This window comes from Pongo pygmaeus, chromosome 19 (assembly GCF_028885625.2).
Source record: "Pongo pygmaeus isolate AG05252 chromosome 19, NHGRI_mPonPyg2-v2.0_pri, whole genome shotgun sequence".
NCBI lineage: Eukaryota > Metazoa > Chordata > Mammalia > Primates > Hominidae > Pongo > Pongo pygmaeus.
This window is the reverse complement of record NC_072392.2, coordinates 76370867-76387072: the sequence shown is the minus strand read 5'-3', so window position 1 is coordinate 76387072 and position 16206 is coordinate 76370867. Positions and strand designations below refer to the sequence as shown.

General features: G+C 56.4%; 3 non-coding genes across 3 annotated transcripts; all 3 read right to left on the bottom strand.

The window, feature by feature from the left end:
• Positions 1-1142: 1142 nt before the first annotated feature.
• On the bottom strand, positions 1143-1333 carry LOC129018553 (U2 spliceosomal RNA). Its single transcript, XR_008495365.2, has one exon. It is a non-coding gene; the product is annotated as a U2 spliceosomal RNA (small nuclear RNA).
• A 5939-nt stretch (positions 1334-7272) lies between these two features.
• On the bottom strand, positions 7273-7463 carry LOC129018562 (U2 spliceosomal RNA). Its single transcript, XR_008495373.2, has one exon. It is a non-coding gene; the product is annotated as a U2 spliceosomal RNA (small nuclear RNA).
• Positions 7464-13402: 5939 nt separating this feature from the next.
• On the bottom strand, positions 13403-13593 carry LOC129018552 (U2 spliceosomal RNA). Its single transcript, XR_008495364.1, has one exon. It is a non-coding gene; the product is annotated as a U2 spliceosomal RNA (small nuclear RNA).
• Between the last annotated feature and the right edge of the window lie 2613 nt (positions 13594-16206).

Here is a 16206-nt window from a genome sequence, read left to right as displayed (position 1 = left end):
GGAGCCTAACGGTGCATCAGGCATGAAGGGTGGAGCCACGATGCTTGGACTTCTTGGAGTTCTGCTCCTGTGCGTTCCGTGATAAATGGCTTATACTACCTGCACCTCAGTTTTTCCTGGGCAAAAAAGGAAGCCTGTTGCCGGTGCGTTGGCACCTGCCTTAAAGCGCCAGCTACTCAGCGGGCTGAAGAGGAAGAAGTTCCTGCTAGGAAGACCCATGGACACGTATGATTACTGCAGCACTATTTACAATAGCAAAGACTTGGAACCAACTCGAATGCCCATCAGTGACAGGCTGGATAAAGAAAATGTGGCACGTATACACCATGGAATTACTACGCAGCCATAAAAAAGGATGAGTTCATGTCCTCTGCAGGAAGGTGGATGAAGCTGGAAGGCCTCAATCTCAGCAAACTGACACAGGAAGCGAAAACCAAACACCGCATGTTCTCACTCCTAAGTGGGAGCTGAACAGTGAGAACACATGGACACAGGGAGGGGAACATCACACGCCGGGCCCTGACGGGGCGTGGGGGGCAAGGGGAGAGAGAGCATTAGGACAATTAGCCAACGCATGCGGGGCTTCCAACCTAGGTGCAGCAAAGCACCGTGGCACACGTGTACCTATGTTCCAAACCTGCACGTCCTGCACATGTACCCCAGAACTTGGGAGGGGGTGGGGGAAACCAAAAGAGAGAGCGGGGGAGAGGCGGGGGGGGAGAGAGAGAGAGACAGAGAGAGAGAGAGAGAGAGAGAGAGAGAGAGAGAGACAGAGAGAGAGGGGAGAGAGACAGAGGAGAGAGAGACAGAGGGGAGAGAGAGAGAGAGAGGAGAAAGAAGTTCAATTCCGGGTGGATCCCATTCCTTTAAAAGGTCGCCACCCACTCGACTGCCAAGCTGAGATCTAAGGACCTCCAAAGGAGTAGGTCGTGGCCTTCCCAAAGCGCAGTAGTCACAGTGGAAACGGAAGTATGCCGCAAAGCCTACCGTCTACCGCCCGCAGATCAGAAACCTCATGGTACTTCAAGAGGAGCAGCTAAGTCAAGCCGGCGTGTCACGGGTACTGGGCGTGCAAGCCGCCCCGCAGGTACTCTGTCTCTTTCTTCCTCTACTTTTAGGAAACACACGTATGTATCCCCGGAGGGAAGTGCACCGTTCCTGGAGGTACTGCAATACCAGGTCGATGCGTGGAGTGGACGGAGCAAGCTCCTATTCCATCTCCCTGCTCCAAAAATCCATTTAATATATTGTCCTCGGATAGAGGACGTATCAGATATTAAACTGATAAGAACAGATACTACACTTGATCTTAGCCAAAAGGCCGAGAAGCGATGCGGTCGCCCTCGCGCCCGCCGTCACCGTCCCACTCTCATCCACATTCAAGTCGCGGTGAGAGCCCCAGCCTCGCTCCTTGCCCCATTCCCTCTGTCTCGTCCACAGCGCTATTGACGCCCTTACACACTCGGGCTGATTTCTTATTCTCCGCCTTTGAAAAGGGAAATCTTACACCCGTGCTTGTTCCGGCGTTCCCGGGCTTTCATTTCGAATTTGCATGCCCCGCCCTTCCACAGAGGGCGTGGCCTCCGCGGTTGACTCCGCCCCCCGGGGCCGCCTCTGCGTGGGGGAGCCGGGGCTCCGCTGGGGGCGACTTCCTTGTTTGTATCCAGCCAGCGAAAAGACAGAACCGGAAGAGACTGGGGGGCGAGGGCGAGAGGGGTCTGTGGAAGAGACCTGTCGGCGGAGAGCGGTCCACGCTTTCCTGGAGAAAGACGAGGCCCCAGGGCAGGAGCGCGGGCTGCGCTGGGCCTTTACTTCGTCGCCCGCGGGCGGGGAGACCGGCCCCGTACCCGAGGGGACGAGGGGCCCATGCCGAGTCAGGGAAGCCGAAGGCCTGGAGGGGCTTCCGGGAGCAGGGGCTGGAGTTCCTCCGCCAGGCAGGAGGCTGGCACCAGACACCCGGCAGAGGGAGGCGGCGAGGGCCCGGCAAGGATTCTCCCCAGCCCCTGTGCCTGCGTCTCCTGTGGCTTCTGTGCACGGACCGTGTCCTGTGCCGTGTAGGGACAGCTGCCTCTCTGCTCGGGACGTGGATTCCTTTCTCCTTTCACCTCCTCCTCGCCTGGCTACTTCTGACGCAGGTCGTCAGGACTCCGCTTGGGTGTCACCCGTCCAGGAAGCCTCCCTTACTCAAGGGCCCTCGGCACCCGCCCCATATGTAAGACTAGCAGCCCTCCTGCGTATTTCATCGCACCCCACCCCACCCCGCCGTTGTTTATATCAGCTATTCCACTCACCACCCTTCTGGGCAACCCTTTATCTCCCGCTCTGAAATCCCATCACGGAGGGCTGGGACCCCCTCCTCAGTGCTTATCCCTGTTTCCCCGCGCGAGTCTGGCGCCTGGCGTGTGGAAGGCGCTCAGTAAACGTTTGTGGAGCGAAGAAACGACGCAAACGTGATGAGCACGACAGACCGCAACAGAGAAGACGCAGTTAGGAGGCTACTGGCCCGGCGCGGCGCGGGGGAAAAGGGGGAAGGTCGGGCTCGGGGTGGCAGGACCCCAGAGGGCAGGGGTGACTGCCGGGGTGCTCTTGGGGCAAGATGGGCGTCAAGGCCCCCAGCAAGGTTGGGATAAAGTTTCTCTCCGAGGCACAGACTGCCGCCTGCGGGCTCAGCATTTACCTCTCCCTTCCTCCTTCCTTAACGCAACTTCAGCGGAGGGCTGAGGGCTTTACGCGCATTACCTCCGAAACTTATTTCACTCCACGGCCCTAAGAGGTGGGCCTTATTATTAGCCACGGCCAGGGTTAGGGTGAGGCCACCCCTCCAGGGCAGAATATCAGGCGGCCCCCCCCTCCCCCCGCCCTAAACCATTCAGCAATCAACATAAATTATAGTTCAACGCAATATATCTTATCTTGTGGGCGGCAAGCCACCCAGGTGCCGAGGCAAGAGCCTGAAGGCACAAGCTGTTCCACTATAATAAAGAAAATAATTAGAATAAGAAAAGTTTTACGAGAGATGGGATACAGATATGATTATATCTGACTACTATTAATCATTAGTTTGTAGCGTTACTCTTTGTTCTATTACCAGAGTAATCTCTGTTCTATTATGATTACCTAGGGAAAACCAGGCCACACAGAGTTAGGAGCTGAAGGGCCACAGTGAGAGGTGACCAGAAGACAAGAGTGTGAGCCCTCATTCACGCCGGGAGAAGGGCCGCTTGAGGGCTCCTTGGCCTAGCGGTAATGCCAGTGCCCGGGAAGGCCCTGGTTACTTAGCAGACCTTGGTCTAGCGGTGGCGCCAGTGCCTGGGAAGGCACCCGGGTTACTTAGCGGACCGGGAAAGGGAATGTCCCTCTCTCCAGGGGAGATAGAGAACACTCTGCTCCACCAGCTCTTGTGGGAGGCCTGACGTTAGCCAGGCCTGCCCGCCGTCAGCCGGAGGCTTCAACGTCTCCCTGCGATGCTGTGCTTCAGTGGTCACCCTCCTGGTTCACTTTCATGTTCCGCCTGTACACCTGGCTCCTCCTTTTCAGTTCTGAGAAGATAGCAGTGGCAGAATTAGTAAAAGCGCCAAAGTCTTTGGTCTTTCTGATAAGTGCATAGAAGAAACGCTGACGTTTGCTGTCCTCCCTCTCCACCTCGGCTACCACAAAGGGAAACGCCCCCTGTCCAGTGGACACGTGACTCGCGTGACCTATCCATCATTTGAGATGACTGGCACTCCTTACCCTGCCCCCTTGCCTTGAATACAATAAATAGCAGCGCCTCCAGGCGTTCGGGGCCACTACCTGTCTCCCCGCTTTGGTGGCAGTGGTTCCCCCGGGCCCAGCTGTCTTTCTTCCTATCTCTTTGTCTTCTGGCTTTAGCTCTACCGTCTCTCGCCTCCGCACGCACACGAAGAGAAAACCCACGGACCCCGTAGAGCTGGACCCTACATTATCTCAGCTACGAGATAATCAAGATATTCATGTGGACTACTGAGTCTTTCGGTGCCCCCTGGCTATTTAATTTTTTTCCTGCGGGCGAGTGTTTCCCTCATTTCACGCCATCCCAATCTCCGCCGCCCTGTCTTGTCATCCCCATTCTACAGCCCAGCACGGGGTAGTATGGCAGCCGCTAGCCACAGGTATCTAGGGAGCCCTGGAAATGCGGTCAGTTCTAACGGCGCTGTGCTCTAAGTGTGAAATACACATGAGATTTTGACGGCGGTGTGAGTACAATTCTCACAATTTTTTTTTTTTTTTTTTTTTTTTTCCCAGACAGAGGTTCCCCTCTTGTTACCCAGCCTGGAGTCCAATGGCGCGATCTAGGCTCTCTGCAACCTCCGCCTCCCGGGTTCAGGCGATTCTCCTGCCTCAGCCTCCCGAGCAGCTGGGACTACAGGCATGTGCCACCACGCCCGGCTAAGTTTGTATTTTTAGTACAGACGGGGTTTCTCCATGTTGGTCAGGCTGGTCTCCAGCTCCCGACCTCTGGTGATCTGCCCAGCTGCCGCCTCCGAAAGTGTTGCGATTACAGGCTTGAGCCACCGCTCACCACCCAGGCTTTTTTCTTTTCTTTCTTTTTTTTTTTTTTTTTTCTTAGAGACAAACTCTTGCTCTGTCACCCCAGGCTGGAGTGCAGCGGCGCGATCTCGGCTCACTGCAGCCTCTACCTCCCGGGTTCCAGCGATTCTCCTGCCTCAGCCTCCTGGGTAGCTGGGATGACAGGCGTAGGCCACCACGCCCAGCTAATTTTTGTATTTTTAGGGGGGTTTCCCCATGTCGGCCAGGCTGGTCTCGAGCTCCTGACCTCAGGCGATCCGCCGGCCTCGGCCTCCCAAAGCGCTGGGATTCCAGGCGTAAGCCACCGCGCCGGGCTCTTTCATTCTGTCTTTAGTTTCTGAGATAGAGTCTCGCTCGGACGCTCAGGTTGGACTGCAATGGCGTGATCTCGGCTCGCTGAGACTTCCGCCTCCCGGGTTCAAGGGATTCTCCTGTCTCAGCCTCCCGAGTAGCTGGGATTATTGACGCGCAGCACCACGCCCGGCTAATTTTTGTGGTTTTTGTATCTTCTGTCTTCTGCTCTTTAGTACCGCATAGAGCCGCAGAAGACTAGTGAGTCGAACAAACAGCCCCTCTTGCAGCAGTTGTGGATCACGGGGCTGCCCCCGGTACTCGTCCTGTGTCTCTCCTCCAAATCCCCGCTCCTCCTCAGCTATCACCTCTGCCGATGCTGGTGGTTTCCCTGGGTACCGGGAACCAAACTCTCATTCCTGAGGGGCCTGAGCCCCCCGTGGCCAGGCCCTTCTCAAGTCAGGGTTCCTGCGCATTCACAGTTACAGGTGGCCCTGGGAGTAACACCTGGCACCCAAACAGATCACCAGAGTCCACACATAGTCCACCTGCCCTCCCTGCGTAAGATCAGCTCTTCCTCCTCCCGACGACAGATCAGGGTCAATGATCCCTGCCAGGATGGCGACTGCCCCAGCCTGCTGGTCCGACCTGTCCAGCCACAGCTGTTGCTTGAAGGCTTGAAGTTCACTGGGACCCTCTCCCGCTTTCTACAAACTGGTTCCTTTATTTTTATGTTTATTTATTTGGGACGGGGTCTGGCTCTGTCACCCAGGCTGGAGTGCAGTGGTGCAATCACTGCTCACTGCAGCATCCACCTCCCAACCTCCACCCATCCTCCTGCCTCAGCCTCTGGAATAGCTGGGGTACACATACGCCCCAGCCCGAACAGGTTTTCACTAGGTTGCCTGGGCTCTTTCTTTCTTTGTCTTTGTTTGTATGTTTGTTTGTTTGTTTCGAGACGGGGCTCCGGCTCTGCCGCCGGGGCTGCAGTGCAATGGCGTGATCTCACCTCACTGCGGCCTTCTGGGCTCAAGCGAACCTCCCACTGTGCCCGGCCTGAAGACAGCCTTTAGAGAAAGAAGCAGGGGGAGTTCTTCGGAGGACAGACAAGATTTCTGGAGTTTGGAGAGGGTGAGAGACTGGGTCAGCGAAAGGAACATTCCGATCTTTATGCTGGGATGCAACGTATACATACAGGGATGAGACCCAAAAGAGCCGGCAGAGATTTGTCATCGTGGTTGCAAGGCAACTGCCGGTGGCTGATCCCGTAAAGGATACACACACCTAGAACGGAGCCTAACGGTGCATCAGGCATGAAGGGTGGAGCCACGATGCTTGGACTTCTTGGAGTTCTGCTCCTGTGCGTTCCGTGATAAATGGCTTATACTACCTGCACCTCAGTTTTTCCTGGGCAAAAAAGGAAGCCTGTTGCCGGTGCGTTGGCACCTGCCTTAAAGCGCCAGCTACTCAGCGGGCTGAAGAGGAAGAAGTTCCTGCTAGGAAGACCCATGGACACGTATGATTACTGCAGCACTATTTACAATAGCAAAGACTTGGAACCAACTCGAATGCCCATCAGTGACAGGCTGGATAAAGAAAATGTGGCACGTATACACCATGGAATTACTACGCAGCCATAAAAAAGGATGAGTTCATGTCCTCTGCAGGAAGGTGGATGAAGCTGGAAGGCCTCAATCTCAGCAAACTGACACAGGAAGCGAAAACCAAACACCGCATGTTCTCACTCCTAAGTGGGAGCTGAACAGTGAGAACACATGGACACAGGGAGGGGAACATCACACGCCGGGCCCTGACGGGGCGTGGGGGGCAAGGGGAGAGAGAGCATTAGGACAATTAGCCAACGCATGCGGGGCTTCCAACCTAGGTGCAGCAAAGCACCGTGGCACACGTGTACCTATGTTCCAAACCTGCACGTCCTGCACATGTACCCCAGAACTTGGGAGGGGGTGGGGGAAACCAAAAGAGAGAGCGGGGGAGAGGCGGGGGGGGAGAGAGAGAGAGACAGAGAGAGAGAGAGAGAGAGAGAGAGAGAGAGAGAGACAGAGAGAGAGGGGAGAGAGACAGAGGAGAGAGAGACAGAGGGGAGAGAGAGAGAGAGAGGAGAAAGAAGTTCAATTCCGGGTGGATCCCATTCCTTTAAAAGGTCGCCACCCACTCGACTGCCAAGCTGAGATCTAAGGACCTCCAAAGGAGTAGGTCGTGGCCTTCCCAAAGCGCAGTAGTCACAGTGGAAACGGAAGTATGCCGCAAAGCCTACCGTCTACCGCCCGCAGATCAGAAACCTCATGGTACTTCAAGAGGAGCAGCTAAGTCAAGCCGGCGTGTCACGGGTACTGGGCGTGCAAGCCGCCCCGCAGGTACTCTGTCTCTTTCTTCCTCTACTTTTAGGAAACACACGTATGTATCCCCGGAGGGAAGTGCACCGTTCCTGGAGGTACTGCAATACCAGGTCGATGCGTGGAGTGGACGGAGCAAGCTCCTATTCCATCTCCCTGCTCCAAAAATCCATTTAATATATTGTCCTCGGATAGAGGACGTATCAGATATTAAACTGATAAGAACAGATACTACACTTGATCTTAGCCAAAAGGCCGAGAAGCGATGCGGTCGCCCTCGCGCCCGCCGTCACCGTCCCACTCTCATCCACATTCAAGTCGCGGTGAGAGCCCCAGCCTCGCTCCTTGCCCCATTCCCTCTGTCTCGTCCACAGCGCTATTGACGCCCTTACACACTCGGGCTGATTTCTTATTCTCCGCCTTTGAAAAGGGAAATCTTACACCCGTGCTTGTTCCGGCGTTCCCGGGCTTTCATTTCGAATTTGCATGCCCCGCCCTTCCACAGAGGGCGTGGCCTCCGCGGTTGACTCCGCCCCCCGGGGCCGCCTCTGCGTGGGGGAGCCGGGGCTCCGCTGGGGGCGACTTCCTTGTTTGTATCCAGCCAGCGAAAAGACAGAACCGGAAGAGACTGGGGGGCGAGGGCGAGAGGGGTCTGTGGAAGAGACCTGTCGGCGGAGAGCGGTCCACGCTTTCCTGGAGAAAGACGAGGCCCCAGGGCAGGAGCGCGGGCTGCGCTGGGCCTTTACTTCGTCGCCCGCGGGCGGGGAGACCGGCCCCGTACCCGAGGGGACGAGGGGCCCATGCCGAGTCAGGGAAGCCGAAGGCCTGGAGGGGCTTCCGGGAGCAGGGGCTGGAGTTCCTCCGCCAGGCAGGAGGCTGGCACCAGACACCCGGCAGAGGGAGGCGGCGAGGGCCCGGCAAGGATTCTCCCCAGCCCCTGTGCCTGCGTCTCCTGTGGCTTCTGTGCACGGACCGTGTCCTGTGCCGTGTAGGGACAGCTGCCTCTCTGCTCGGGACGTGGATTCCTTTCTCCTTTCACCTCCTCCTCGCCTGGCTACTTCTGACGCAGGTCGTCAGGACTCCGCTTGGGTGTCACCCGTCCAGGAAGCCTCCCTTACTCAAGGGCCCTCGGCACCCGCCCCATATGTAAGACTAGCAGCCCTCCTGCGTATTTCATCGCACCCCACCCCACCCCGCCGTTGTTTATATCAGCTATTCCACTCACCACCCTTCTGGGCAACCCTTTATCTCCCGCTCTGAAATCCCATCACGGAGGGCTGGGACCCCCTCCTCAGTGCTTATCCCTGTTTCCCCGCGCGAGTCTGGCGCCTGGCGTGTGGAAGGCGCTCAGTAAACGTTTGTGGAGCGAAGAAACGACGCAAACGTGATGAGCACGACAGACCGCAACAGAGAAGACGCAGTTAGGAGGCTACTGGCCCGGCGCGGCGCGGGGGAAAAGGGGGAAGGTCGGGCTCGGGGTGGCAGGACCCCAGAGGGCAGGGGTGACTGCCGGGGTGCTCTTGGGGCAAGATGGGCGTCAAGGCCCCCAGCAAGGTTGGGATAAAGTTTCTCTCCGAGGCACAGACTGCCGCCTGCGGGCTCAGCATTTACCTCTCCCTTCCTCCTTCCTTAACGCAACTTCAGCGGAGGGCTGAGGGCTTTACGCGCATTACCTCCGAAACTTATTTCACTCCACGGCCCTAAGAGGTGGGCCTTATTATTAGCCACGGCCAGGGTTAGGGTGAGGCCACCCCTCCAGGGCAGAATATCAGGCGGCCCCCCCCTCCCCCCGCCCTAAACCATTCAGCAATCAACATAAATTATAGTTCAACGCAATATATCTTATCTTGTGGGCGGCAAGCCACCCAGGTGCCGAGGCAAGAGCCTGAAGGCACAAGCTGTTCCACTATAATAAAGAAAATAATTAGAATAAGAAAAGTTTTACGAGAGATGGGATACAGATATGATTATATCTGACTACTATTAATCATTAGTTTGTAGCGTTACTCTTTGTTCTATTACCAGAGTAATCTCTGTTCTATTATGATTACCTAGGGAAAACCAGGCCACACAGAGTTAGGAGCTGAAGGGCCACAGTGAGAGGTGACCAGAAGACAAGAGTGTGAGCCCTCATTCACGCCGGGAGAAGGGCCGCTTGAGGGCTCCTTGGCCTAGCGGTAATGCCAGTGCCCGGGAAGGCCCTGGTTACTTAGCAGACCTTGGTCTAGCGGTGGCGCCAGTGCCTGGGAAGGCACCCGGGTTACTTAGCGGACCGGGAAAGGGAATGTCCCTCTCTCCAGGGGAGATAGAGAACACTCTGCTCCACCAGCTCTTGTGGGAGGCCTGACGTTAGCCAGGCCTGCCCGCCGTCAGCCGGAGGCTTCAACGTCTCCCTGCGATGCTGTGCTTCAGTGGTCACCCTCCTGGTTCACTTTCATGTTCCGCCTGTACACCTGGCTCCTCCTTTTCAGTTCTGAGAAGATAGCAGTGGCAGAATTAGTAAAAGCGCCAAAGTCTTTGGTCTTTCTGATAAGTGCATAGAAGAAACGCTGACGTTTGCTGTCCTCCCTCTCCACCTCGGCTACCACAAAGGGAAACGCCCCCTGTCCAGTGGACACGTGACTCGCGTGACCTATCCATCATTTGAGATGACTGGCACTCCTTACCCTGCCCCCTTGCCTTGAATACAATAAATAGCAGCGCCTCCAGGCGTTCGGGGCCACTACCTGTCTCCCCGCTTTGGTGGCAGTGGTTCCCCCGGGCCCAGCTGTCTTTCTTCCTATCTCTTTGTCTTCTGGCTTTAGCTCTACCGTCTCTCGCCTCCGCACGCACACGAAGAGAAAACCCACGGACCCCGTAGAGCTGGACCCTACATTATCTCAGCTACGAGATAATCAAGATATTCATGTGGACTACTGAGTCTTTCGGTGCCCCCTGGCTATTTAATTTTTTTCCTGCGGGCGAGTGTTTCCCTCATTTCACGCCATCCCAATCTCCGCCGCCCTGTCTTGTCATCCCCATTCTACAGCCCAGCACGGGGTAGTATGGCAGCCGCTAGCCACAGGTATCTAGGGAGCCCTGGAAATGCGGTCAGTTCTAACGGCGCTGTGCTCTAAGTGTGAAATACACATGAGATTTTGACGGCGGTGTGAGTACAATTCTCACAATTTTTTTTTTTTTTTTTTTTTTTTTCCCAGACAGAGGTTCCCCTCTTGTTACCCAGCCTGGAGTCCAATGGCGCGATCTAGGCTCTCTGCAACCTCCGCCTCCCGGGTTCAGGCGATTCTCCTGCCTCAGCCTCCCGAGCAGCTGGGACTACAGGCATGTGCCACCACGCCCGGCTAAGTTTGTATTTTTAGTACAGACGGGGTTTCTCCATGTTGGTCAGGCTGGTCTCCAGCTCCCGACCTCTGGTGATCTGCCCAGCTGCCGCCTCCGAAAGTGTTGCGATTACAGGCTTGAGCCACCGCTCACCACCCAGGCTTTTTTCTTTTCTTTCTTTTTTTTTTTTTTTTTTCTTAGAGACAAACTCTTGCTCTGTCACCCCAGGCTGGAGTGCAGCGGCGCGATCTCGGCTCACTGCAGCCTCTACCTCCCGGGTTCCAGCGATTCTCCTGCCTCAGCCTCCTGGGTAGCTGGGATGACAGGCGTAGGCCACCACGCCCAGCTAATTTTTGTATTTTTAGGGGGGTTTCCCCATGTCGGCCAGGCTGGTCTCGAGCTCCTGACCTCAGGCGATCCGCCGGCCTCGGCCTCCCAAAGCGCTGGGATTCCAGGCGTAAGCCACCGCGCCGGGCTCTTTCATTCTGTCTTTAGTTTCTGAGATAGAGTCTCGCTCGGACGCTCAGGTTGGACTGCAATGGCGTGATCTCGGCTCGCTGAGACTTCCGCCTCCCGGGTTCAAGGGATTCTCCTGTCTCAGCCTCCCGAGTAGCTGGGATTATTGACGCGCAGCACCACGCCCGGCTAATTTTTGTGGTTTTTGTATCTTCTGTCTTCTGCTCTTTAGTACCGCATAGAGCCGCAGAAGACTAGTGAGTCGAACAAACAGCCCCTCTTGCAGCAGTTGTGGATCACGGGGCTGCCCCCGGTACTCGTCCTGTGTCTCTCCTCCAAATCCCCGCTCCTCCTCAGCTATCACCTCTGCCGATGCTGGTGGTTTCCCTGGGTACCGGGAACCAAACTCTCATTCCTGAGGGGCCTGAGCCCCCCGTGGCCAGGCCCTTCTCAAGTCAGGGTTCCTGCGCATTCACAGTTACAGGTGGCCCTGGGAGTAACACCTGGCACCCAAACAGATCACCAGAGTCCACACATAGTCCACCTGCCCTCCCTGCGTAAGATCAGCTCTTCCTCCTCCCGACGACAGATCAGGGTCAATGATCCCTGCCAGGATGGCGACTGCCCCAGCCTGCTGGTCCGACCTGTCCAGCCACAGCTGTTGCTTGAAGGCTTGAAGTTCACTGGGACCCTCTCCCGCTTTCTACAAACTGGTTCCTTTATTTTTATGTTTATTTATTTGGGACGGGGTCTGGCTCTGTCACCCAGGCTGGAGTGCAGTGGTGCAATCACTGCTCACTGCAGCATCCACCTCCCAACCTCCACCCATCCTCCTGCCTCAGCCTCTGGAATAGCTGGGGTACACATACGCCCCAGCCCGAACAGGTTTTCACTAGGTTGCCTGGGCTCTTTCTTTCTTTGTCTTTGTTTGTATGTTTGTTTGTTTGTTTCGAGACGGGGCTCCGGCTCTGCCGCCGGGGCTGCAGTGCAATGGCGTGATCTCACCTCACTGCGGCCTTCTGGGCTCAAGCGAACCTCCCACTGTGCCCGGCCTGAAGACAGCCTTTAGAGAAAGAAGCAGGGGGAGTTCTTCGGAGGACAGACAAGATTTCTGGAGTTTGGAGAGGGTGAGAGACTGGGTCAGCGAAAGGAACATTCCGATCTTTATGCTGGGATGCAACGTATACATACAGGGATGAGACCCAAAAGAGCCGGCAGAGATTTGTCATCGTGGTTGCAAGGCAACTGCCGGTGGCTGATCCCGTAAAGGATACACACACCTAGAACGGAGCCTAACGGTGCATCAGGCATGAAGGGTGGAGCCACGATGCTTGGACTTCTTGGAGTTCTGCTCCTGTGCGTTCCGTGATAAATGGCTTATACTACCTGCACCTCAGTTTTTCCTGGGCAAAAAAGGAAGCCTGTTGCCGGTGCGTTGGCACCTGCCTTAAAGCGCCAGCTACTCAGCGGGCTGAAGAGGAAGAAGTTCCTGCTAGGAAGACCCATGGACACGTATGATTACTGCAGCACTATTTACAATAGCAAAGACTTGGAACCAACTCGAATGCCCATCAGTGACAGGCTGGATAAAGAAAATGTGGCACGTATACACCATGGAATTACTACGCAGCCATAAAAAAGGATGAGTTCATGTCCTCTGCAGGAAGGTGGATGAAGCTGGAAGGCCTCAATCTCAGCAAACTGACACAGGAAGCGAAAACCAAACACCGCATGTTCTCACTCCTAAGTGGGAGCTGAACAGTGAGAACACATGGACACAGGGAGGGGAACATCACACGCCGGGCCCTGACGGGGCGTGGGGGGCAAGGGGAGAGAGAGCATTAGGACAATTAGCCAACGCATGCGGGGCTTCCAACCTAGGTGCAGCAAAGCACCGTGGCACACGTGTACCTATGTTCCAAACCTGCACGTCCTGCACATGTACCCCAGAACTTGGGAGGGGGTGGGGGAAACCAAAAGAGAGAGCGGGGGAGAGGCGGGGGGGGAGAGAGAGAGAGACAGAGAGAGAGAGAGAGAGAGAGAGAGAGAGAGAGAGACAGAGAGAGAGGGGAGAGAGACAGAGGAGAGAGAGACAGAGGGGAGAGAGAGAGAGAGAGGAGAAAGAAGTTCAATTCCGGGTGGATCCCATTCCTTTAAAAGGTCGCCACCCACTCGACTGCCAAGCTGAGATCTAAGGACCTCCAAAGGAGTAGGTCGTGGCCTTCCCAAAGCGCAGTAGTCACAGTGGAAACGGAAGTATGCCGCAAAGCCTACCGTCTACCGCCCGCAGATCAGAAACCTCATGGTACTTCAAGAGGAGCAGCTAAGTCAAGCCGGCGTGTCACGGGTACTGGGCGTGCAAGCCGCCCCGCAGGTACTCTGTCTCTTTCTTCCTCTACTTTTAGGAAACACACGTATGTATCCCCGGAGGGAAGTGCACCGTTCCTGGAGGTACTGCAATACCAGGTCGATGCGTGGAGTGGACGGAGCAAGCTCCTATTCCATCTCCCTGCTCCAAAAATCCATTTAATATATTGTCCTCGGATAGAGGACGTATCAGATATTAAACTGATAAGAACAGATACTACACTTGATCTTAGCCAAAAGGCCGAGAAGCGATGCGGTCGCCCTCGCGCCCGCCGTCACCGTCCCACTCTCATCCACATTCAAGTCGCGGTGAGAGCCCCAGCCTCGCTCCTTGCCCCATTCCCTCTGTCTCGTCCACAGCGCTATTGACGCCCTTACACACTCGGGCTGATTTCTTATTCTCCGCCTTTGAAAAGGGAAATCTTACACCCGTGCTTGTTCCGGCGTTCCCGGGCTTTCATTTCGAATTTGCATGCCCCGCCCTTCCACAGAGGGCGTGGCCTCCGCGGTTGACTCCGCCCCCCGGGGCCGCCTCTGCGTGGGGGAGCCGGGGCTCCGCTGGGGGCGACTTCCTTGTTTGTATCCAGCCAGCGAAAAGACAGAACCGGAAGAGACTGGGGGGCGAGGGCGAGAGGGGTCTGTGGAAGAGACCTGTCGGCGGAGAGCGGTCCACGCTTTCCTGGAGAAAGACGAGGCCCCAGGGCAGGAGCGCGGGCTGCGCTGGGCCTTTACTTCGTCGCCCGCGGGCGGGGAGACCGGCCCCGTACCCGAGGGGACGAGGGGCCCATGCCGAGTCAGGGAAGCCGAAGGCCTGGAGGGGCTTCCGGGAGCAGGGGCTGGAGTTCCTCCGCCAGGCAGGAGGCTGGCACCAGACACCCGGCAGAGGGAGGCGGCGAGGGCCCGGCAAGGATTCTCCCCAGCCCCTGTGCCTGCGTCTCCTGTGGCTTCTGTGCACGGACCGTGTCCTGTGCCGTGTAGGGACAGCTGCCTCTCTGCTCGGGACGTGGATTCCTTTCTCCTTTCACCTCCTCCTCGCCTGGCTACTTCTGACGCAGGTCGTCAGGACTCCGCTTGGGTGTCACCCGTCCAGGAAGCCTCCCTTACTCAAGGGCCCTCGGCACCCGCCCCATATGTAAGACTAGCAGCCCTCCTGCGTATTTCATCGCACCCCACCCCACCCCGCCGTTGTTTATATCAGCTATTCCACTCACCACCCTTCTGGGCAACCCTTTATCTCCCGCTCTGAAATCCCATCACGGAGGGCTGGGACCCCCTCCTCAGTGCTTATCCCTGTTTCCCCGCGCGAGTCTGGCGCCTGGCGTGTGGAAGGCGCTCAGTAAACGTTTGTGGAGCGAAGAAACGACGCAAACGTGATGAGCACGACAGACCGCAACAGAGAAGACGCAGTTAGGAGGCTACTGGCCCGGCGCGGCGCGGGGGAAAAGGGGGAAGGTCGGGCTCGGGGTGGCAGGACCCCAGAGGGCAGGGGTGACTGCCGGGGTGCTCTTGGGGCAAGATGGGCGTCAAGGCCCCCAGCAAGGTTGGGATAAAGTTTCTCTCCGAGGCACAGACTGCCGCCTGCGGGCTCAGCATTTACCTCTCCCTTCCTCCTTCCTTAACGCAACTTCAGCGGAGGGCTGAGGGCTTTACGCGCATTACCTCCGAAACTTATTTCACTCCACGGCCCTAAGAGGTGGGCCTTATTATTAGCCACGGCCAGGGTTAGGGTGAGGCCACCCCTCCAGGGCAGAATATCAGGCGGCCCCCCCCTCCCCCCGCCCTAAACCATTCAGCAATCAACATAAATTATAGTTCAACGCAATATATCTTATCTTGTGGGCGGCAAGCCACCCAGGTGCCGAGGCAAGAGCCTGAAGGCACAAGCTGTTCCACTATAATAAAGAAAATAATTAGAATAAGAAAAGTTTTACGAGAGATGGGATACAGATATGATTATATCTGACTACTATTAATCATTAGTTTGTAGCGTTACTCTTTGTTCTATTACCAGAGTAATCTCTGTTCTATTATGATTACCTAGGGAAAACCAGGCCACACAGAGTTAGGAGCTGAAGGGCCACAGTGAGAGGTGACCAGAAGACAAGAGTGTGAGCCCTCATTCACGCCGGGAGAAGGGCCGCTTGAGGGCTCCTTGGCCTAGCGGTAATGCCAGTGCCCGGGAAGGCCCTGGTTACTTAGCAGACCTTGGTCTAGCGGTGGCGCCAGTGCCTGGGAAGGCACCCGGGTTACTTAGCGGACCGGGAAAGGGAATGTCCCTCTCTCCAGGGGAGATAGAGAACACTCTGCTCCACCAGCTCTTGTGGGAGGCCTGACGTTAGCCAGGCCTGCCCGCCGTCAGCCGGAGGCTTCAACGTCTCCCTGCGATGCTGTGCTTCAGTGGTCACCCTCCTGGTTCACTTTCATGTTCCGCCTGTACACCTGGCTCCTCCTTTTCAGTTCTGAGAAGATAGCAGTGGCAGAATTAGTAAAAGCGCCAAAGTCTTTGGTCTTTCTGATAAGTGCATAGAAGAAACGCTGACGTTTGCTGTCCTCCCTCTCCACCTCGGCTACCACAAAGGGAAACGCCCCCTGTCCAGTGGACACGTGACTCGCGTGACCTATCCATCATTTGAGATGACTGGCACTCCTTACCCTGCCCCCTTGCCTTGAATACAATAAATAGCAGCGCCTCCAGGCGTTCGGGGCCACTACCTGTCTCCCCGCTTTGGTGGCAGTGGTTCCCCCGGGCCCAGCTGTCTTTCTTCCTATCTCTTTGTCTTCTGGCTTTAGCTCTACCGTCTCTCGCCTCCGCACGCACACGAAGAGAAAACCCACGGACCCCGTAGAGCTGGACCCTACATTATCT